This window comes from Astatotilapia calliptera, chromosome 8, assembly GCF_964374335.1.
Source record: "Astatotilapia calliptera chromosome 8, fAstCal68.1, whole genome shotgun sequence".
NCBI lineage: Eukaryota > Metazoa > Chordata > Actinopteri > Cichliformes > Cichlidae > Astatotilapia > Astatotilapia calliptera.
Genome location: NC_137429.1, coordinates 129,535 through 154,819, shown reverse-complemented (window position 1 = coordinate 154,819; position 25,285 = coordinate 129,535). Strand labels below are relative to the sequence as shown.

At 43.6% G+C, this 25,285-nt stretch overlaps 1 pseudogene across 1 annotated transcript; it reads right to left on the bottom strand.

Moving 5' to 3' along the window:
- Positions 1-4,523: 4,523 nt before the first annotated feature.
- LOC113028357 (neoverrucotoxin subunit alpha-like) lies at positions 4,524-23,159 on the bottom strand (annotated as a pseudogene). Its single transcript, XR_013911102.1, has 6 exons — positions 23,015-23,159; positions 19,204-19,312; positions 18,748-18,845; positions 18,112-18,201; positions 16,121-17,592; positions 4,524-5,193 (listed from the first exon to the last, which is right to left on the bottom strand). The product of XR_013911102.1 is annotated as a neoverrucotoxin subunit alpha-like (transcript).
- Between the last annotated feature and the right edge of the window lie 2,126 nt (positions 23,160-25,285).

Sequence of the window (25,285 nt, the reverse complement as noted above, 5' to 3'; positions counted from 1 at the left end):
ATTTAAGTAGTAGTTCAAGTATCACCACATCATAAATTAAGTTTTGGTCATCCTGATACCTGCAATTTTGTGGCATCCCTCTTTGATGAATCTTGTGGGTCTATGACCGGGGAACACCACAAACGAGTACAGGAGACGTTTCAGTGCAACTGTAACATTCCTGACTGCCCGACAGACGGTAGCCTTGGAAACGTGCTCAGCGTCACCAATATTATACAGAAAGCTCCCGTTTGCAAAAAACCGAAGTGCAATACAAATAATATGTACAGAACTGAGAGCATGTCCGCGATGTGTCACATGAGCAATATTAGGCCTGAGGATGTTATCCAAATAAATTATAGATTGTGCTGAGAAACGGTGACGTTCACACAGAAAATCATCAGGAAATGATAAAATGTCCAAACGCGCTCTGATCACTCTCTCCCGGCGGAGAGCTCTGCGGAGAATTTGGGCTTCACGATCTACTGGCTCTTCAAGGAAGGGGCACGCCATGTCCGACACTTCCTACTGTCAGGTTTCCGACAAAGAGGCGGAGAAGGTCAGGGTTAGTTGTAGTAAACCTGCTAGGGGGCAGGTTAGCTTCACGGCGTGTGTCGTCATAGTGACTCACTCAGGCTTCAGCTGAACTCGCTTTGTGAAACCGAAAACCCAGAGTTTTCGTTAACTCAGGGTATACTTACTCAGTTTTTCCACTAAACCGGCTTCCTGAAACAGGGCCCAGGAGGGAGTTTGAACGTCTGGTGTCTTGGTGCAGCCGCAACAAATCAAATCAAATCAAATCAAATCACTTTTTATTGTCACATCACATGTGCAGGCACACTGGCACAGCACATGCGAGTGAAATTCTTGTGTGCGAGCCCCACAAGCAACAGAGATGTGCAAACACAACAACACAAACGAGCAAAATACAAGAATGGCCAACCTGAAACTAATAAATATATGTACAATATATAATAGTGTATGCATTTCTGGATGTGTATACTAAATATTTTCCTACGTGTGTGTGTGTGTGTGTGTGTGTGTGTGTGTGTGTGTGTGTGTGTGTGTGTGTGTGTGTGTATACACATTTTTACAAATTAAATAGTAAAAAAATAAAATAAAATAAAATAATAATAATAATAATAATAATAAAATATATAAAATATACAGAGTTGAATATGTGCAAAACAAGTGGCATTACTGTACAGTATGGAGTGCATAATGTTAAAGTTCCAGTAGTGAAGCTGAGGTGTCTATGACGTGTTCAGCAGTCTGATGGCCTGGTGGAAGAAGCTGTCTCTCAGTCTGCTGGTACGGGACCGGATGCTGCAGAACCTCCTTCCTGATGGAAGCAGTCTGAACAGTTTATGGCTGGGGTGACTGGAGTCCTTGATGATCCTCCCCGCTTTCCTCAGGCACCGCTTCCTGTAGATGTCTTGGAGGGAGGGAAGCTCACCTCCAATTATCCGTTCAGAGCACCGCACTACTCGCTGGAGAGCTTTGCAGTTGTAGGTGGTGCTGTTGCCATACCAGGTGGTGATGCATCCAGTGAGGATGCTCTCAATGGCACAGTGATAGAAGGTCCTGAGGATGCGGGGGCTCATGCCGAATCTTTTCAGTCTCCTGAGAAAGAAGAGGCGCTGCTGCGCCTTCTTCACTGTTTTGTTTGTGTGTACTGACCACGTAAGATCCTCAGCCAGGTGTACGCCAAGGAACCGGAAGCTGCTCACTCTCTCCACAGCAGCGCCGTTGATGGTGATGGGGGTGTGTACTTCTCTGCACCTCCGGAAGTCCACTATCAACTCCTTTGTCTTTGCGACGTTGAGGGTGAGATGGTTGTCTTGACACCAGTGGGTCAGGGCGCTGACCTCCTCCCTGTAAGCTGTCTCATCACCGTTGGTGATAAGACCCACCACTGTAGTGTCGTCCGCAAACTTCACAATGATGTTGGAGCTGTTAGTGGCTGTGCAGTCGTAGGTGTAGAGTGAGTACAGGAGAGGGCTCAGTACACACCCCTGTGGAGCACCAGTGTTCAGTGTGATGGGGGATGAGGTGATGCTGCCCAGTCTGACCACCTGGCGTCTGTCAGACAGGAAGCTAAGGATCCAGCTGCAGAGGGAGCTGCTCAGTCCTAGATCCTGCAGTTTCCTGTCCAGCTTCGAGGGAACGATGGTATTGAATGCTGAGCTGTAATCTACAAACAGCATCCTCACATACGTGTCTCTCTTCTCCAGGTGTGACAGGGCAGTGTGTAGTGTCAGGGCTATGGCATCATCAGTGGACCTGTTGTGGCGGTATGCAAACTGTAGAGGGTCCAGTGAGTCGGGTAGTGCAGAGCAGATGAAGTCCCTGACCAGCTTCTCGAAGCATTTGCTTACGATGGGGGTCAGGGCTACAGGTCGCCAGTCGTTCAATGAGGAGATGGTGGAGGATTTGGGTACAGGGACGATGGTGGCCATTTTGAAGCAGGCTGGGACTACAGACAGAGAGAGGGAAAGGTTGAAGATGTGCGTGAACACTCCAGCCAGCTGAGCCGCGCATGACCTGAGGACGCGGCCGGGAATCCCGTCCGGACCAGTAGCTTTGCGTGCGTTCACCTTCCTGAAGCACCTCCGCACATCCTCCTCAGACACAGTGTGCGCACTGACGTCATCCGCGGTGCGCACACTGTCCGGTCTCATGGTGTTCGCTGTGTCGAATCTAGCGTAGAATACGTTTAGATCCTCACACAGAGGTGGTCTGCGGTGTGCTGGTTTTCCCTCTAAAGTCTAAAGTCAACAACCTGGTGCTGAATGCCCAGAAGACAGTGGAGATTATTGTGGACTTCAGGAAGCACACAGCCCCACTCCCCCCCATCATCCTGACTGACACCCCCATCACCTCTGTGGACTCATTCCGCTTCCTGGGTACCACCATCACCCAGGACCTGAAGTGGGAGCCCACCATCACCTCCGTCATTAAGAAAGCCCAGCAGAGGATGTACTTCCTGAGGCAGCTGAAGAAATTCAACCTGCCAACACGGACGATGCTGCAGTTCTACACTGCAATCATCGAGTCCATCCTCACCTCCTCCATCACCGTGTGGTACGCTGGAGCCACTATCAGGGACAAACAGAGACTGCAGCGTGTTGTGCGCTCTGCTGAGAAGGTGATTGGCTGCAGACTCCCATCTCTGCAGGACCTGTACACCTCCAGGACACTGGGGCGTGCAGCTCGGATCTCAGCTGACCCTTCTCACCCTGGACACAGTCTGTTTGACCTGCTCCCCTCAGGCAGGAGGCTCCGGTCCATTCGCACCAGAACCTCTCGCCATAAGAACAGTTTCTTCCCCTCTGCTGTTGGACACATGAACAATAACCGTATGACTGTTCCCACCACTAACACATGACCCTACGCTGTGTTCACTGCATCATTCCATGTTTTGGCACTGATCACCACCTGCACTCATGTATATATCTTTCTACGTAGCACTTTTAATTCTTATTCTCATGTATATATCTCATGTATATCTCATGCATATATCTTTCTACGTAGCACTTTTAATTCTTATTCTTACTTTTTTTTTCATGTCTATTTAAGCGCAATTTACGACAGTATGTTTGCACTGAAGCACCGCAGCAATTTCCTAATGTTGTAAACCTGCTCAACATTTGGCAATAAAACCCTTTCTGATTCTGATTCTGATCGCGAGCAAGCACTTTGGCGACAGTGGGAAGGAAAAACTCCCTTTAAACAGGAAGAAACCTCCAACAGAACCAGGCTCAGGGAGGGGCGGGGCCATCTGCTGTGATTGGTTGGGGTGAGAGAAGGAAGACAGGATACAGACATGCTGTGGAAGAATTCACTGTGAACTGAACATCTTTTTGTTTTTAATTGTCACTGATAGATGTCACTCTGAGCTACAATTAGTTATTTTTCCCTCATTTTATGACTTAAAAATTGATTAGTTAAATCAAACAATCAGCAGATAAAAATGTCTAAAATCTTAGTTTATAAAAGTATATTATTTATTTTCTCTATACTATATAGTAATAAGGAGGCAAACTCATTTTCCATATATTTTTCATTGATGTTTGAGGACACATGGATAGCTAAATGTATAAATACTATATGATTCCTGCTTTTTACTTTTTTTTATTTATGGTTAACTAACAAGTTTCCTCGTAAAATCACAACTTATGCAGAACAAATTGTTATCAGTCATCAACCTTAAAGTCAAAACTCTAAATAACAATCAAACAATCAATAAAGAGCATATAATATGAACACATCAAAAATGTGAAGTCAGAGTCATCTGTAACAATCAGACTAAATTAAAATTCTTCAAATATAAAAGTGAATAATTTCTAAGCAGCTGTTCAGCTGATCAAATACAACACATTGGATAAAATATCAGACACATAATTTTTACATCACTTGGATTCTAATCTCACATCAGCTGGAAGAAAATGCCTGCAAAATTCAACGAAACGTGAATACATTAAAAGCTTTTCAACATTAAATCACAGGAAGAGCAAAAAGAAAGAAACGTTGATACAAACCAGTTATGCTGTGGAAGGCAATTTTTAATTGTCATATTAGAACATCAGCTTAACTGAAGTTGGAAACCTCACTATTATCATAAAAGGTAAAATAAAAAAATAAGCAGACATGAGTCCTGCAGTATTACTGAATTCTGGCTGATTATGGAGGAAGAATGCTGGATAAACAGGCTCAGAGAATTTAGTTCTGAAGCTGTGAATGTGACTCAGTTTGTCAGATGAGACACAATAAAAGGACAGAGTGCCTGCAACCCAGTCCAGAAACACTCCCAGTCTGGACAGCCAGTAGGAGGAACAGGGTAATATTTGGACTCATTATTATGTTTTGCACAGAAACTTAGAGGGTTTTCACCTGAACCTTGATCTGGATGGTGAGTAAAACACCACAAAATAGCGTTTTTTCCAAGCCTGCATGCATCATTGTTTCCTTTCTTCTCAAGTTGTTTGTAGCAAACATCTACATCCACGCAAGCTTGAAGAAAAGCTTTGCATTCCACCTCCCAGTAACAGCGGCCAGTCAGTTCCTCTCTGCACAGAATCTGAGGAACCTCACTGAATCTCTCAGGAAGGTCAGGATATTGCTGTTTCTCTCCTCTTGTCACCTCCTTGTCTCCTTCAGACAGAAGGAGTTCACAGTGTGCTGTGTTTGGATCCAGACTGAGACCACAGGCATCTGATGGACAAAAAGAGATTCACATTCATGATAATGTTACAGGTTTTCACTTTCACGAAAGTGCTTGCTCATAAAGCGTTTGTCTGATTGTTGGGATTTTCTCTGTATTATTTGTATAATCTTTATGTGATATTCTAAGGTCATTACCTTACAATATAAAGAGCCTTAAAGCAACTGTTGTTTTGATTTGGCACAGTGTAAATGAAATAAAATCTAACTTCTTTTAGAAAGGTTTGAGTTACGCCAGTGGACAAGCAGTACGCTCACCTACCAGAAGAACCAAAGAGTAGCAGTTAGCAGTGGCTAGCATAAAATCAGCTAAAGCAACAAGAAATTGCCCTTGTGTCACTGTGAGAAAGCTGAGCTAGGTTAAGTGCTAAGCACTCCCCCGCCATATGCCTGATATAGAGAGTACTCGTAAAACAGTACAGCCTTCCTGACTTCATAACTCCCTACAACACCAGACACAGCTATCGAGCTGGTGGGTAGAAAGAATAAAGTTATGTTGAAACCAAGCACACCATTGTTTTTCTTGTGACATTACCAATAAGTTTGATGTGTCACATGGCCCTCTTCCTATTGAAAAAGCAAAAGTTGTATCCAAGATGGCCGACTTCTAAATGGCCACCATGGTCACCACCCATCTTGAGGAGTTTGCCCCCTCACATATACTAATGTGCCACAAACAGGACTGCTCTTCTACCAAGCCAACCCGTCTCATCTCATTCCACAACATCAGGAACATTAATATGGACACTCTCACTACCAGTTTGGACAATGTTCAGATCAAGGACTTCTATTCCACTCCTGATGATTTGTTGTTATTTTATAATAATTGTCTACACACTGTCCTTGATTCTCTGGCTCCTGTAAAAACCCACTCTGTTTCCTTCGCTCGCTCTGCTCCCTGGTTTACCTCTGACCTCCGAGCTCTGAAGGCCAAAGCTCGGCAGCTAGAGTGTAAATATAAGAAATCTGGTTTAACTGTTTATTCAGAAATCTATAAATACCACCAAGACTCCATCAGTAAGTCCAAACAAAGCTTCTACTCTGGTATTATCAGTTCTTATGAGGGTAATGCAAGGACTCTGCTTTCAGTTCTCAACAAACTAATTCAACCCCCCAACGCTTTACCACCGCACTTCTATTCCTCTGAAACATGCAACTCCTTGATGCTGTTCTGGGGCCCGTTCTTCGTACGTCGCTTACTACATCCAAGATCAAATGACACATCCAAGATCAAATCATCGCGCTAACCGTGAGCTCGCTAATCCGGTTCCCCGAACACACCTGCTGTTGACGATTACTACAGCTGGACGCAGGAATGTGACATCACTGGGTGTCGTAAAAGGGGCTACGCATCGATAGTAGAAACATTGATCGGCAACCCGCTGATTGGTCGGCGAAAATGTCCAAGGGGCGTGCTCGGTATTTTCCGGCAGCAGAGCAAGAACTCATGAGTGAGGGATTTCAGGAGTTTCAGAGTTTAATCAAAACGCAAGAGAACACTGCAAAGGCTGCAAAAGCAAGGAGAGAGGGCTGGCAGAAAGTTGCTGACAAATCAAACTCGTAGGTAATTTAATAATAATAATAATAATGGATTGGGTTTATATAGCGCTTTCCAAGGCACCCAAAGCGCTTTACGATACCACTATTCATTCACTCCCACATTCACACACTGGTGGAGGCAGCTACGGTTGTAGCCAGGCTGCCATATCGCGCCATCGGCCCCTCTGGCCAACACCAGTAGGCGGTAGGGTAGATCTATCATATGACACTATATTGTCCAATATCATATGGCATTATATTATATTATAATATGTTATATTATATCCCCTTTCACATTAGAGCCACAACAGGACCCACAAGAACATGGGAACAAGTAAAAGTGGAATACAGGAGTATTCTACAGAATGGTAATATTTATCTCTTAGATTGCTTTGCGTCTCTTGGCAAGGTAATACTGGCCTGTAATACTCTGTTAGTTTGTTCATAACAGCAACCAAGAAAAGGGCAGAGGAAAAAAAGACAGGTGGTGGTCCTGCACCCCCTCGTCAACAAGTTGGTTAAGTAAATAATACCCTCACGGGAATATCGATATCTCTCTATGAGCACACTGTCGCGCTGAGCTAAAGGATCCTGTCTGTCCCGCAATATACGCTGAATTCTGAGGACTCTCCTTATCAATCTTGCACCTTCCGCAATGGGTTGGTCGCGTATACGGACAGGACATGGCTGCGACAGGCTTCCCAAATCCACCTTCGCTTTTATAGCCGTGGTCTCTCATCTTGATTACACGAAGTAATTTACAATTACTACTCTGAAATATGAATTACATCTGTAATAATCAAATACATGTAATAGAATGTTAATAGTACATTTCCCTTTTTTAGGAAATGACCTGTATGTATCTGTGTGACATCAATAAAAGGATCAAGTGCTGCATTATCTTTAGTTACATTGATAATATTTATTTATGGTGAAACAGTGGAAAAATATCGCTGTTGCTTTCGTATAAATGAAGCGGACATACCTGCGTGGCCGCGATCTAATCCTGTTTACATAAAGTAAACCTGTTCCCGAGCAGGTTTACGCTTACGGCTCTGTTGCTATGACAGCAAGTCCCGGATGAGCTTCGGGGAACCGACTGATCCAGGATCACGCAAAATCGTCAACAATCTAATCCGGCTAACCTACTTAGCGAGGTACGAAGAACGGGCCCCTGGACTACGAAAATCAATAACATTCACCACCAACTCAGATCAAATGTTGTGTCTACTCCCTCTCCAGAACCTTTTCTCCTTTTTGAGCCGTTTTCCACTTTTCATCTTCCTGATTTATCTGATATTTCCGAGTTCATATGTAAATCAAAGCCTGCCACATGTCATCTTGACCCCATGCCCACGGGGCTTGTGAAATCCTGCCTCTCTTCTTTACTCCCACTCATTTCTGCTATCATTCACTCTTCTCTCACCACCGGTATCGTTCCCTCCTTATTGAAGACTGCTCTAGTCACTCCTATACTGAAAAAAACCTTCTTTAGATCCTAACAACTTTAACAACCTCCGTCCGATTTCCAATCTACCCTTCATTTCTAAGATACTCGAAAAAGTGGTTGCAGCTCAACTTCATTTACACCTGTTTAATAATAACATCTACGAGAGATTTCAATCTGGTTTTCGCTCATGTCACAGTACAGAAACTGCTTTACTTAAAGTCACTAACGATCTTCTAATCGGAGCTGACTCTGGTCTTCTCACCATTCTCGTCCTTTTAGATCTCAGCTCAGCCTTTGACACCATTTCTCACTCTGTACTTCTAAGCAGACTTTCCACTCTCGGCATCTCTGACACACCCCTCGCCTGGTTTCAATCATATCTCCTCGACCGTTCCCAGTTTATTCAACTAAGGTCATTCCGCTCTCGTCTATTCCCCGTCACCTCTGGTGTACCCCAAGGCTCAGTTTTAGGCCCTCTCCTCTTCATAATATACATCCTCCCTCTAGGTACCATTTTCTGCAAATTTGATCTTCAATTTCACTGTTTTGCTGATGACACCCAGTTATAGCTCTCCTGCAGACCTGATTCCTCCCTCCCACCTTCCTCCCTTTCAGAATGTCTATCCGAGTTAAAATCCTGGGTTAGCTCTAATTTTCTAAAACTCAATGAGGATAAAACTGAGATCCTCCTTATTGGCACCAAATCCAACCTTTTGAAGGCAAACCATTTCTCACTCACCATCGATGACTCATTGAACGACTGGCGACCTGTAGCCCTGACCCCCATCGTAAGCAAATGCTTCGAGAAGCTGGTCAGGGACTTCATCTGCTCTGCACTACCCGACTCACTGGACCCTCTACAGTTTGCATACCGCCACAACAGGTCCACTGATGATGCCATAGCCCTGACACTACACACTGCCCTGTCACACCTGGAGAAGAGAGACACGTATGTGAGGATGCTGTTTGTAGATTACAGCTCAGCATTCAATACCATCGTTCCCTCGAAGCTGGACAGGAAACTGCAGGATCTAGGACTGAGCAGCTCCCTCTGCAGCTGGATCCTTAGCTTCCTGTCTGACAGACGCCAAGTGGTCAGACTGGGCAGCATCACCTCATCCCCCATCACACTGAACACTGGTGCTCCACAGGGGTGTGTACTGAGCCCTCTCCTGTACTCACTCTACACCTACGACTGCACAGCCACTAACAGCTCCAACATCATTGTGAAGTTTGCGGACGACACTACAGTGGTGGGTCTTATCACCAACGGTGATGAGACGGCTTACAGGGAGGAGGTCAGCGCCCTGACCCACTGGTGTCAAGACAACCATCTCACCCTCAACGTCGCAAAGACAAAGGAGTTGATAGTGGACTTCCGGAGGTGCAGAGAAGTACACACCCCCATCACCATCAACGGCGCTGCTGTGGAGAGAGTGAGCAGCTTCCGGTTCCTTGGAGTACATCTGGCTGAGGATCTTACGTGGTCAGTACACACAAACAAAACAGTGAAGAAGGCGCAGCAGCGCCTCTTCTTTCTCAGGAGACTGAAAAGATTCGGCATGAGCCCCCGCATCCTCAGGACCTTCTATCACTGTGCCATTGAGAGCATCCTCACTGGATGCATCACCACCTGGTATGGCAACAGCACCGCCTACAACTGCAAGGCTCTCCAGCGAGTAGTGCGGTGCTCTGAACGGATAATTGGAGGTGAGCTTCCCTCCCTCCAAGACATCTACAGGAAGCGGTGCCTGAGGAAAGCGGGGAGGATCATCAAGGACTCCAGTCACCCCAGCCATAAACTGTTCAGACTGCTTCCATCAGGAAGGAGGTTCTGCAGCATCCGGTCCCGTACCAGCAGACTGAGAGACAGCTTTTTCCATCAGGCCATCAGACTGCTGAACACGTCATAGACACCTCAGCTTCACTACTGGAACTTCAACATTATGCACTCCATACTGTATATAAATGCCACTTGTTTTGCACATATTCAACTCTGTATATTTTATATATTTTATTATTATTATTATTATTATTATTATTATTATTATTATTTTTACTATTTAATTTGTAAAAATGTGTATACACACACACACACACACACACACACACACACACACACACACGTAGGAAAATATTTAGTATACACATCCAGAAATGCATACACTATTATATATTGTACATATATTTATTAGTTTCAGGTTGGCCATTCTTGTATTTTGCTCGTTTGTGTTGTTGTGTTTGCACATCTCTGTTGCTTGTGGGGCTCGCACACAAGAATTTCACTCGCATGTGCTGTGCCAGTGTGCCTGCACATGTGATGTGACAATAAAAGTGATTTGATTTGATTTGATTTGATTTTGATGACTCCTCAGTTCTCCCTTCTCCTCAGGTTAAGAGCCTTGGTGTCATCCTAGACAGTTCACTTTCCTATAAATCTCACATCAATAACCTCACCCGTTCCGCCTACTTCCATCTACGCAGCATTAAGAGATCACGTCCTTCACTTTCCACCCAGTCTACGTCCATTCTTGTCCACAGTCTCGTTACCTCCCATATGACTACTGCAATTCTCTTTTGCATGGTCTTCCCCAAAAATCCCTCCATAAGCTTCAACTGGTTCAGAACTCTGCTGCTCACCTTATCACCAGAGCCCCTCCTACCAGCACATCACCTGTTCTTCTGGAACTCCACTGGCTCACAGTGATAATATTCAAACTTCTTCTGCTCACCTTCAAGGCCATTCATAACCTTGCTCCTCCTTACCTTTCTGACCTGTTAACCACTACCTGTTCTACCCGCTCACTTCGATCTTCTCCTTCTATTCCAGCTTGCTGTACCTTCCTTCTGCCTCAGCACCATGGGAAGCAGAGCTTTCAGCTGCTCTGCTCCCAGGCTGTGGAGCTCTCTACCCCCAGAAATAAGAAACACTGGTTCTCTCCCCCAGTTTAAATCCCAGCTCAAAGTCCATCTGTTCAAATCTGCATATTCACTGTGAACCCACTGTTTGTTCATTTTATCTTGTGCTTTTGTTTTATTGTTCTTATTCTGCCATTGTTTTACTAGGTGTTTTATCCTATTGTAACGTGTCCTTGGGTGACTTGAAAGGCGCTCATAAATAAAATTTATTAATATTATTATTATTTATTAAGGTACCAATGGAGACTGCTACTGGTGGCCAAAGACAAAAGAAGAGGAAACGTGGAAGGTGTGTTAGGAGGCAACAAGAGAGAAGGAAAGGGAGGAGTTTGGAGGGGAAAGTAGATACTTTAAATGCAGGGCCGATGACTAGTAAAGGGATGTAAATGTAAAGAAATGGAATACGAGTCATTTTGAAGGAAGAGTATGTGACTATGTACAGTGTGGCTGAAGGGAGTGCCAGCCAGGATCATGAGTTTGAAGCTGGAGATCAAAGTAGGGATGTTGAATGTTGTCACTGTGCATGTCCCACATGGTGGATGTCAGTTTGAAAAGTGAGAGGAATTATGGTTTAACTTGGATGAAGTGGTAGAGAGTGTCCTCAAGGGGAAGAGAGTGGTGACTGAAAAAGAATTCAATCTGCTGTGAGTGGGAGGGGTGGAGCCCCGCCCCTCCCTGAGGCTGGTTCTGCTGGAGGTTTCTTCCTGTTAAAAGGGAGTTTTTCCTTCCCACTGTCGCCAAAGTGCTGCTCATAGGGGGTCATATGATTGTTGGGTTTATTCTCTTTATGTGTTATTTTAGGGTCTAGCTTACAATATAAAACACCTTGAGGCGACTATTGTTGTGATTTGGCGCAGTATAAATAAAATTGAATTGAATTGAACAGCATCACCATCAACACAGGAGCACCTCAGGGATGTGTCCTCTCGCCACTGCTCTACTCCCTCTACACTTCAGACTGTGTGGCCACCCATGGCTCCAACACCATTGTGAAGTTTGCTGACGACACAGTGGTGTTGGGTGCCATCTCCAACAACGATGAGGCGGCCTACATGGATGAAGTGAAGAATCTGGCATCGTGGTGCCAGGACAACCACCTCCAGCTGAACGTCAGCAAGACCAAGGAGCTGGTGGTGGACTTCAGAAGGGGTCAGCACAGAGACTACAAGTAGGGCTGCTCAATTAATCGAATTTTAATCACGATTACGATCTGGGCTTTCAACGATCATTAAAAATGACTGAGCCGATTATTAGCCCCTCCCTCATTTATCCGCGACACCTTAAAGGCCGGTCCGTGAAAATATTGTCGGGCATAAACCGGTCCGTGGCGCAAAAAAGGTTGGAGACCGCTGATTAAGAGGACCCGAGGGAAGCTCGGAAAGCTAAGCAGAAGTTATTTGGAGAGTGACTGCCGTTGGTTGAAAAGAGAGTTAAAAAAAAAAAACTTCAGTGGTGTTGCACACTATTTTATATTATTTTTTTAAAGTCATTGTTAACCCTTTAAAGCCGGTCAGAGCTGCATGCTCCGTTTTGCGTAACTATTGTTAAATCCCTGTAGAACCTGAACCGTGTAAGCTAGCGCAATAATTTGTTTTGCATATGAAACCGGAGGAGTTGTACTTACATCTGATGCCATCAGCTTGTCCTCGGTCACGGTTTCGTTCCACATATAGCTTTGCAAAAATTGCATAAAAAGCACTTGCAGGAACAAAAACATAATATTCCAGAAACACGCTTTGCCGTTCCTATCAGCTGTTCGTAACACTTCCCACAGTGAAATGATGCACATGCTGTTTTCTTTGCAAATTTGCATCATAGGATTGTTTTTTGTTTTTCCTGCAGTATATAAAAATTGCTGTATCTCCAAAATAAAACTATGAAGACACTCAAAATAAAGTTCCTGTGGTGGGACTATTTTTTGCAACTTTATTGTATTTAAAGTTTTGAGGGATAAACCTCTTAAATTTCTCCAAGTAGAAATATATGTAAACAAAACAAAAGCGATTTTCAAATTTTTTTGTAGTTTATTGCACTTTTTTGCAATTTATGTAATTACTATGGACTTAATGCATACATATTATTAAAATATGGGCTATAACAGTTGTATTGATGTATAGCAACTTGAAATGCTCCCACAAATGGCACTACAGCATGTAAAAAAATAATATAAGCTCTGGTGGACTTGGTTCTATAGTAGGTCTTAAAGGGTTAAATAAATATCGTCAAATAATCGTGATCTCAATTTCAGTGAAAATAATCGTGATTATCATTTTTGCCATAATCGAGCAGCCCTAACTACAAGCCCATTATCATCAATGGAGCTCCAGTGGAGAGGGTGCAGTCCTTCAAGTATCTTGGTGTCCACATCTCCTCAGACCTGACATGGGCTGCCCACATTCAGGTCCAGACCAAAAAGGCTAGGCAGCGCCTGTATCACCTACGACAACTGAGGAAGTTCAGGGTCTCTCCAAAGATCCTCAGGATTTTCTATACAGGCGCTGTGGAGAGCATCCTCACACAGAACATGACATCGTGGTTTGGGAACAGCTGTGTGAAGGACCAAAAAGCTCTCCAGAGAGTGATCTGTACAGCAGAATGCTGCTGCAGGATTGCTCTCCCCCCGCTTCAGGACACCTACACCAGGAGATGCCGGACTAGAGCAGCGCAGATACTGAAGGACCCGTCCCATCCTGGCAACAAACTGTTCCAACTTCTGCAATCTGGTAGAAGGTTCCGCATCTTCCGGGCAAGGACAGAGAGACTCAAGAGGAGCTTCTATCCCCAAGCCATCCGGGCCCTAAACACACACACCCGCCCTCTCACATCATCTATAATTGACTGAGTCAGGACTCTTCCAGACACTAAACCAAGGCACAATGTACATTTCAATTCCTTTAATTTTAAATATGTTTATATTGTCTATCCTGTAAAATAGTCAGATGTCTATTCATATTAATGTACAGAATTCACCTGCTTGCTGCTACTACTGCACATTCACCCAGTGTATATACTATATATATATATATATATATATATATATATATATATATATATATATATATATATATATATATATATATATATATATATATATATGAATGAATATATATATATATATCAGCTGAATGGTAAGAACAAGATCCGGGCCATCAACACATACGCCCTGCCCGTGATCAGGTACCCTGCTGGGGTAATAGGCTGGCCAAAGGAGGAGATAGAAGCCACTGACATAAAGACAAGAAAGCTCCTGACCATGCATGGAGGGTTTCACCCCAAGTCCAGCACCCTGAGGCTGTACGCTAAGCGGAAGGAAGGGGGCCGGGGACTGGTGAGTGTCAGCACCACAGTCCAGGATGAGACAAGGAACATCCAAGAATACATTGGGAAGATGGCCCCAACTGACCGAGTGCTCAGTGAATACCTCAGGCAGCAGAAACCCAAGAAAGAGGAGGGAGACGAGGAACCATCATGGAAGGACAGGCCCCTGCACGGTATGTACCACCGGCAGATAGAGGAGGTGGCTGATATCCAGAAATCCTACCAGTGGCTGGACAAAGCTGGACTGAAAGACAGCACAGAGGCACTAATCATGGCAGCACAAGAACAAGCTCTGAGTACAAGATCCATAGAGGCTGGGGTCTATCACACCAGGCAAGACCCCAGGTGCAGGCTGTGTAAAGATGCCCCAGAGACAATCCAGCACATAACAGCAGGGTGCAAGATGCTAGCAGGCAAGGCATACATGGAACGCCATAACCAAGTGGCCGGCATAGTGTACAGGAACATCTGTGCCGAGTATAACCTAGAAGTCCCGAGGTCAAAATGGGAGATGCCCCCAAGGGTGGTGGAGAATGACCGAGCTAAGATCCTGTGGGACTTCCAGATACAGACGGACAAAATGGTGGTGGCTAACCAACCGGACATAGTGGTGGTAGACAAACAGAAGAAGACGGCCGTAGTGATCGATGTAGCGGTTCCGAATGACAGCAATATCAGGAAGAAGGAACACGAGAAGCTGGAGAAATACCAAGGGCTCAGAGAAGAGCTCGAGAGGATGTGGAGGGTGAAGGTAACGGTGGTCCCCGTGGTAATCGGAGCACTAGGTGCGGTGACTCCCAAGCTAGGCGAGTGGCTCCAGCAGATCCCGGGAATAACATCGGAGATCTCTGTCCAGAAGAGCGCAGTCCTGGGAACAGCTAAGATACTGCGCAGGACCCTCAAGCTCCCAGGCCTCTGGTAGAGGACCCGAGCTTGAAGGATAAACCGCCCGCAGGGGCGTGCTGGGTGTTGTTTATATATATATATATACACTATATATATATATATATATATATATATATAAAATGTTCTTCCTCTACACCCCCCCCCAAATTTTTGCACATGTCGAGGAGCGTGTCAGGCTACATTTCACTGTGTGTTATACTTGTATAACTATGCATGTGACAAATAAAGAACCTTGAACCTTGAACCTTGAATTGAATTAGATACTTAAACTCCTCCACTTGGAGCTGGAACTTGTCCCTCACCTGGAGTTGCTTCATGTCTCATTCAGTTGGAGTTATTTTAAAACTTTACCAACTTTATTACTTAGGAATACTTTTCCTTACTTTTGCTCTTTATAACTCTGTCAGATTAATTGTTCTTGACGTACATTATTTTTCTGCATCATGTAGATTGGTTTTTACAGTTTGATTTTGGAACCCCTGAAAACTCTTTCGACATGCATGAAAAGGTTTTTACTCAAAGACAAATTTCACAGAAATGAGAGAAGTTTAAGATATTTTAAGAAGTTAAGATTTTAATTATTTTAAAAAGGCATATATTTAAGGACAGTTTATGGACAATATCAATAGCAGAAACCAGTCTGACTTGAAATATTTTTCTGTACATAATTACTGTTTTAGCAGCCACCTGAGAAAAATGTGACCCTATATATTAAAATAATCAGCAATTTCATGTTAAAAATTTTACACTATGAACCTGGAAGAATATTATTTTGTAAGTACTTACACCACATCAGATCTCTCCTATCCATTTCATTTTCCACATCATTGATATACGCCCTGAGAAATTCTCAGTGATCAGGAAGTTCTTCCTGTAGTGGTAGATACTTCCTCCCTTGTAATTATCATTTGAAATGGCTGCTACTAGGAAACGGAAACTGTTGTTGTTCTTCAGAGCTTTGGCAAGGTCATGGACAACTTCGGCCTTTTCTGTCATCTGCTTTATCGCTTCATCTGAGCGGTACCATTGGTCCTGGGTAGGTGGAGTGTTACCATCAGTACCTTCCAGTTTCTTTTTCTCCAAGTAGTCAGACATGTTCTGCAGATATGGGTCAATGGATTTCAGGGAGGTGAAAACAAAGCAGAGAACTTCCTCTACTCCTGGTTTAAACACCTCTCTGTCCAGCTCAGACTGATCTGAGATGATCTTTGTTCCCTCCATCATGTCTACAAAGTACCTGATGATGGTGACTTCTCTCTCTTCATCTTTGATCCACTTGGTTAATCTCTCCTGACTGAACGGTGACTTGTCTCTGTCATAAAACACTTTCACTAATTCCTGCTCATCTTCCTCACCTGCCCTGATGGAGGGAAGTTTCTCAGCCATTGTTTCCTGGAGTGAAGATCTGAAATACTCACAGAGCTTCTTGAATCTGCTCAACTTTTCTTGTATCTGTGGAAAGCTTCTCACCACTCTGTCCTCCAGCAGATCATTGCATCTTATGTCAAGGTTATGAAGCTCCTGTAAGGTATCTTCAGCCTTACTAATAAATCCATTGCTTATCATGTAAGCAGCTTTTGGATGGAATTTCTTCAGAGGCATCAGTGTGACCTTCAGTGGAACACAGTTTTCTCTGTTTTCTCCCAGTAGTTTTGGAAGTTGGATGTAGGTCTTCACTGCATCTTCAAATGTTGCAGGGTTGCTTTCAAGGATGAAGTCTCCATAGAACTTGCAGGTGAATTTATCAGTCACAGCTTTTTCTTCATCACTCAGCTTGATGTCAACTTTCCCCTCAACATTAAATGAGGTGATCTTTTTTATTAGGATAGCTTGTATGCTATCCTGGATTACCTGAATGCTGCTATCATCTAGCTTCTCACTGTCAAACACAAAGAAAGCATTTGCTCCATAAAGGATTCCTGTGACTACATGTGTCGCCAAACGTTTCACATTTTTTGCTTCTTGAGAGTTTTTCGTTTCATCAGAAGTCAACATCAGCTGTTTGAATTTAGTGGTAGCTTTGTAATGAAGTGTGACTCGACACTGATGATGTGATTTCTTCCTATCATTCAGATACTTGGCTGATCCTTCAACTTCAATGAGCCCACCCAGGAAACTGGCCTTCAGAGAACCATTAACATCCAGCAGTGCCGACTTTTTTTCAATGGAATCCGTTAAATTGATGTGAAATTCACTGCTGTGCTGATTATGCTCCACTGGCTTCTTCTGCAGAGTTTTATTATTCCACAGTGTGACACCTTTAAGACACGAAATCCACAAAATGGAAAAAAAAATTCTTTAGAAAGTTTAGAAACGAAATAGATTAAAATTGTATTTGAAATGTACTAAAAAATGTAAAACTTAATTTCAAAACAGTTTTAGTGAAACTGTAACACTCATAAAGCTCTAGAGAGTTAGAAATCTCATGGTTTTTACTCTGCAAAAAACATGCTTCAAAGTTTTTATTCTGTTAATGGTTTTTTTGAGACAGAATCTATTCTGTTCTTTCAGAGATTTCCAAATGAATTAATCTTAAGGTTGTCTGTTCTTTAAAGGGTTTTTTTGCTCCTTTTGTTACTCACCCTTTTCATTTAAACTATTATTTTCTTCATACAGTATTTTCATTAAATGGTCATTAATATTTCATTGCTGCTATGATAAATATTTCTTTGATACATCTACTTACCCTATAAGTAGATAGGTCATTTAAGAAACAAATTAGTGTGGGTTTTTGCTGGCCATACGGCTGATTGCTTGAACAACAAATCACATTTTACCTGGGATGAGTTTCCCTCTCCGTGCATCATAGAGCATCCCTAAACTGAAAGGTTGACCCAGAGCAGCCACCTCCAAAACAGATGATGCTCCTACATGAATAAAAACATGTGGTCATAAATACAATGTGACCACTCAGCTTCTTTCATGTGATCAAACATGTGATCAACCCCACTTTGAACACAGTCTGTATATAAAATGTGGATGTGAAATTATGTTGTTTGTAGGCTTTTGTTTGTAGGCCTTTAACCCTCTAAAGCCTAACCTATCACTAATGTCTGTTTTGTGATGTTCGCTGGGTGCCCCGCCTGGGGGACTCTGTTGTCCTACTGGGAGACTTCAGTGCTCAAGTGGGCAATGGCAGTGAGACCTGGATGGGTATGATGGGGAGGAACGGCCTCCTGGATCTGAACCGAGCAATGTTTTGTCATTAAACTTCTGTGCAAACCACAGTTTGACCATAAAGAACACCATGTTCGAACATAAGAGTGTCCATAAGTGCACGTGGCCCCAGGACACACTAGGCTGCAGCTTGATGATCAATTTTGTAATCGTATCACCAGACCCAAGGCCATATGTTTTGGACACTCGGGTAAAGAGATGGGCTAAGCTGTCAACTGATCACCACGTGGTGAAACCATGGGTCAGTTCTCTGTACTCCCTGTCGTCCCCATCAGTGATGAGGCCGACTATTGGCAAGTGGTCAGAGAACTCCTGCAGGAAGCACTGGGTGGAGCTGTGGGAGAAGTCTGCCGTGTAGATGGTGAAGAGGAACGGTGCCAGAACCATTCCCTTTTGCAGACAACCCTGTCCAACACACAGCCCTGAATTCTCACACACTGTGGTTGGTCAGTGAGGTAGTCCAGAATCCAGGTAGTGAGGTGATGGTCCACTCCTGAGTTCTCCAGCTTGTCCTTCAGAACTGAGGGAAGAATGGTGTTAAAGGCACTGGAGAAATCAAAGAACATGATCCTCACAGTGCTTCCAGCGGTCTCCAGGTGAGCGAGGGAATGAAGTAGGAGGTGAATGACGGCATCATCCGCTCCAATTACAGGCTGGTAGGCCAACTGAAGTGGGTCCAGTGATGAGCTCACCAGGTCCGAAACTTAGCCAGGACCAGCCGCTCCAGGGTTTTCATCAGGTGGGATGTCAGAGCCACTGGCCTGTAGCTGTTGAAGTCCTTAGGGGGTGAAGTCTTTGGCACTGGTACAACACAGGAGGTTTTCCAGAGCTGTGGGACTCTCTCCAGCCTCAGGCTCAGGTTGAAGAGGTGCTCCATCACCCCACACAGTTGGTCTGCACAGAACCTGAAGACCCTTGTGCTGATGCCATCTGGACCCGCTGCCTTCTTGGCTTTAATCCTCCTCAGTTCCCTCCTAACCTGTGTGTTTGAGAGAGTCAGGCTGGAGCCTTGTGTTGAGTGTGTATTGGATGCTGTTGTTGGGGGTGGGGAGGAGTGAGCAGGGTGGGTAGAGGAGGTGTGAAGGGTCTGAGGTGTCAGAGGTGGAGCAGCAGCAGTGGGGGTGGGTGAGTCTGCAGCCGATGTTGGAGACTGTCTCATATATGGATCAAATCTGTTGAAGAAATGATTCAGTTCATTTGCCCACCTCACATCCCTCCCAGGCAGAGAGTTCTGCTGTTTGTGGCCTGAGATGGTTCTGAGGCCTCTCCAGACTTCACCAACGTTGTTTTGCTGAAGCTGGTTCTCCATCTTCTGCCTGTAGCTGTCCTTCCCATTCCTTATCAGTCCCCTCAGCTCTCTCTGCACCCTTTTCAACTCCTCCTTGTCTCTGGATTTGAAGGCCCCCCTCTTCTGCTTGAGGACGCTTTAATTTCTGGGGTAATCCACAGTTTGTTGTTGGAGAAACTCCGCACAGTCCTGGTGGGTGCAGTGTTATCCACACAGAAGTTAATATAGTCCGTATTGCAGGTCACAAGGCTGTCGATGTCCTGTCCGTGGTCAACACAGATCACCTCCCACACAGTCGACTGAAAACAATCCTTAAGAGCCTCCTCGCTCTCCTCTGACCATCTCTGTACTGTGCGGTCGGCTGGTGGCTCCCTGCGCACTAAGGGCTCATAACCAGGGACAAGGTGCACCAGGTTGTGATCAGATCTCCGCAGCGGAGGGAGAAGTGATGAACTGTATGCCTCTTCTGCATTGGTGTACAGTAAATCCAGTGTTTTATTGTCTGTGGTTGGGCAGGTCACATACTGGGTGAAGGTGAGCAGTGTGGAGTCCAGTGAGACATGATTAAAGTCCCATGATGTTAGGAGAAGGGCTCTCGGAGATTGCGTTTGCAGTCTGCTGACCACAGAGTGGAGAGAGTAACAGGCTGAATCCGCGTTGGCTGAGGGGGGGGGGGAAGTACGCCGGGGGAGGTAGTACGGACACATGCTAACAGCTAACAGTTCAATGTCTCTGCTACAGAGTTTCTCTTTCACAGTGATGTGTCTGGGGTTACACCCTCTGTCATTCACAAACACTGCCAATCCCCCTCCTTTCGTCTTCCTGCTTTCTCTCGTCCTGTCCGCCCGTAGCAGCTGAAATCCAGGTACAATCACGCTTGTGTCCATAGTTAGCGATGTTAGCCAGGACTCCGTTAGCATGATGCTACATTACCGGTATTCCCTCTGTGACCAGGTTAGCAACGTGAGCTCATCCATCTTATTGGGCAGCGATCTTACATTTCCAGTGATTGCAGAAGGGAGAGATGGTCTATAATGCTTCCTTCTTGGGCGAAGGCGCTCCCTCCCAGCACGACACCCACGTCTTTTCCTCCTCAGCTCGCTGGGAATGTCGTGCCTGTCCGCCGGCAGCTCCGCTGCGGGACGCAGCGCTAACAGCTGATCCCTACTGTAAACAAAGGATCCATGTGCTGGGTTCCCAGACATGGGTGAAAAAGGTGGAAAAAAATGGAGAAAGACAACCAAGACTAGCACAAAACGGTACTCCATGATTGCAGAATCTAATTGCTAAAACTTTAGTTACAAAAAATTATGAGAAAAATAAAGAGGAGATAAGAAAGAAGCTCAGAATGAGCTGAGCTGCTGTAACAGGCTGCCACGCACGGGGAGCACTGGAAGTAAGTGCTTATATTTCCCCTTTTTTTCCCTAGTCTGTTTGCTCATGCAAAATGAAATGTGATTAATATAGAATAAAAATGAATGATATTTAATTGTGATGAATCAAAATTAATCCACTGTAACCCTGTGACAAATCTGATTAAACATTTTAATTGTTTGACAGCACTAATAATATATTATATATTAGTGTATACTTACCTATTAGTGTATAGGTTTTTTAAAAAGTTGTATTTCACAGGAGAGAACCTGTGTTAGAAGATTGAAGAAAACTATTCAAATTATCTTTGAATTTAAGCATAAATTCTTTGTGTTTGTTCTGCATTTAGTTCATTATATTGCATAAATGTCTGTTAGAAGCTTAAATATGAAGTTGAAAAAAATCATTGTTATTGTAACCAGGCTATTGATCAAGTAATTTCTATTAATCACGATTAATTACAGAAAATTTTGAGATTAATTTTTTTTAAATTTTATCTATTGACAGCACTGAGAATAATATATACTAATAATATATACTATATATACACAGAGAAGCTGGAACTGATTCAGCTCCTAACTGACCAGATCAGTATCCCAAACGTTTAACTGAATTGAGGCTATACTCTGAGGAATAATTGTTCCTTTAACTGTATATAAAATACATAACAGGACGTCAGGTCAGGGGAAAGCTGTCTTCATCCCCACCCTCCAAGATTAAGTATCAAACCCCAGAAACAGGTCGTACATTAAAGAAACATACACCCTCCATGACCGACTATCAAGACTACGTGAAGTACCCTCTGGGAGTCTACTAGAAAAGGTGTTTGCACCATCATGGACAATCCCTACTCCAGTCATCAAGAAACCAACCAATTGATCTACAAGGAGCAGTGCCCTCCATAAAAAAGGAGACTAGAGGCAAAGACCAAGGCAGCAGGAAAGTTTCTGGAGAACTATTGGAACTGCAGAAAGGTGTGATGAAAAAAGGGTGCCTACACTACTACAAGTTGCGTGTACCTGACCAAACAAAGTTACACCCTTGCTCAGCCACTTGAAGTGGTATACCAGAGAGACAGAAGGCAGGAAAATAGATCAGCTGTTTTCCATTCAACCATCGAAGGTGTACTCTGTGATAGGAGAACAATAACAGAAAAGCCCCAACAAGGCTGGAGATGGAACAATACTGGAAGACCATATGGGAGAGGTATGCAACACACAACAACAGTGGCTAGTGGATCTAAGAGCAGACCATAATAACCTCCCTGAACAGGATCCACTAACTGTCACAGTGGCAGACATCCAAGAAAGGGAATCAAACATGAACAGTTGGACACTTGAGATTGTAAGACCAGGCTGACTAACCTGTTCACCATCTGGACTGACTACAAGAAAGCCTATGATCAATGCCTCACACATGGATCCTGGAATGCCTCAGACTGTACAAGCTCAATGGGACCCTAAGAGCCTTCATCAGGAACTCAGTGGGGATGTGGTGAACAACACTAGAGGACAACTTCAAGCCAATTCTGCAAGCTGCCATCACAAGTGGAAATTATCCAGGAGACGCTCTGTCCTCACTGCTGTTTTGCATAGGTCTGAATCATTTAAGCCAGATCATCAACAAGACTGGCAACTAATACTGACTAAAGAATGAACCTAACATCAGCCACCTCCACTACATGGATGAGGATTGCACTGAATGCTAGGAGTGAAAGGGCGAGGAGTAAGCTGAGAATGTACGCTAAGTGATAGAAAGGAGGTTGAGGACTAGTGAGTGTCAGAACCACTTTCCAGCATGCAACAACAAAGAGGGACAGAAAAGCAGTCAGTTTGCCTCACGCAGGGCAACACATCTCCGTCGCATAGAGTTGATCAGGTTGTTGACCGTGGCCTGTGGAATGTTGGTCCACTCCTCTTCAATAGTTGTGTGAAGTTGCTGAATATTGGCAGGAACTGGAACACCCATCCAGAGCATCCCAAACATGCTCATTGGGTGATATGTCTGGTGAGTATGCTGGCCATGCAAGAACTGGGATGTTTTCAGCTTCCAGGAATTGCCTACAGATCCTTGCAATATGGAGCCGTGCGTTATCATGCTGCAACATGAGGTGATGGTCGTGCATGAATGGCTTAACAATGGGCCTCAGGATCTTGTCACGGTACGGTAAAATGCCATCAAGAAAATACACCTGTGTTCGTTGTCCATAGCATACGCCTGCTCATGCCAGAATCCCACCGCCACCATGGGCCACTCGATCCACAACGCTGACATCAGCAAACCACTCACGCACACGACGCCACACACGCTGTCTGCTATCTGCCCTAAACAGTGAAAACCGGGACTCATCTGTGAACAGAATGCCTCTCCAACGTGCCAAATCGATGTGAGTGTTTGCCGACTCAAGTCGGTTACGATGACGACCCTGATGAGGACGACGAGCATGCAGATGAGCTTCCCTGAGACGGTTTCTGACAGTTTGTGCAGAAATTCTTTGGTTATGCAAACCGATTGTTGCTGCAGCTGTCCGGGTGGCTGATACATATCTCCATTCTGAATTTTCACAACAGGCTCATTACTTTTGGTTTAATGCATTTGAGGGAAATTGTTAGTCACTCAACATATTCATATTCATATTCAAATTCTAGACATCAAATCAATTTAAACCTAAATGGCAGGAAAAGTAACACATAAAACAAAATCCTGATTGTCTATCCATTTCCAGGGTTTATAACACACAATGAGATTTAGGAAGCAAAAAACAAAACATAACAACAAAAAACAAAAAAACAATTTATACAGCATTTATAGTGCAATAATCAGGGATTAAATGGGCAAAAACTGTAATTTTTGAGCAGATGCCCATAACTTGTACAATATTTCAGCATAAAGCTAGTGCTACAGAAGAGAAGCAAGCATAAAGGAAGTAACTTATTTCAAAGTTACAGATAATTTTAAATTCAACAAACATTTCAAAACATTTATCAACAAATATCAGCAAACAATCTGTTCAAAACAAAACAATTTGTGTTCAGATTGCTGCACTGTGTGTCTGCTAGCTAAACGAACAGCTAGTGTGTTTCACAGGGAGAAAAAAGAATGAGAGAGAACTTCACAAAGAGAAAGATAAGAAAGACAGAACAGAGAAATGTTATATTTTAAAGTTAAGGACTGCAAAGTGACATTTGATAAACCCCAAATTTAAAGCTTAAATATTAGGTCCTCATTCTTTTTAGAGTTTGTCAGACACTGGATCTGTACAAGACGTGAAGTTTTTTTTTCATATTGTGATACATCAGAGATTGAACTATATTAACTTGCATGTTCTTCAAATGTTGTATAGAAAGGGAGCTTATGGCATGTTGCACCAGTACGTATGGAGTACTGGACTGGTGCAGAGCAGCTGTGGGGCTCATGGTCAGTGTTAGGTTACATAAAGGGTATCAGACATGGAAATGAACCATGACAGCCAAAGATAATTAGGTTTGGAGGCAGTCAGTGGCCTACAACGCAATGACCTTTTTTCTTTAAAAAAGAAGAAGTGTTTTTTTTCTCTGCTTGTGTTTTACAAAAAGGATGTTTAAGTTTTGTCAGTTCATTCAGTTTTTAAAAATGATGTTTATATTTCATTGTATTATTATTTTATTATAAATAAAACATGAGGTTTAGTTAGCTTTAAAAAAAATAGCTGGTGGAAATGTCCCTGAAAAAACTTATTTTAACTTTGAGTACATTTCAGAGTCTGTATGTCTTTTACCATTACTTGAGTAAAAAATGATAAATCAGTACTGAAACTTTTAACATAATATTTTTTAAATGTCTTTACTTTCGGCACCTTGGGAGAATTTCATCTTCCACAATTGGCACTTACAGGGCAATTTATCACATAAAACATCAGTGTCGTGTATATATATCATAAATAATATTTTAATATTTGTCATCTGTCATATGTTAAAGAGACAATGTAAGTAATATTTAAATGTAATGAGAGTGGAATATATTCACTTTTTTGTAATCCAATTATGCATGTCTTGGTTACATTAAATATATTACAATCAACCAGGCCTACATTTAACCCTCCTGCCATCCTTTAAAAAACTCACACCCATCAC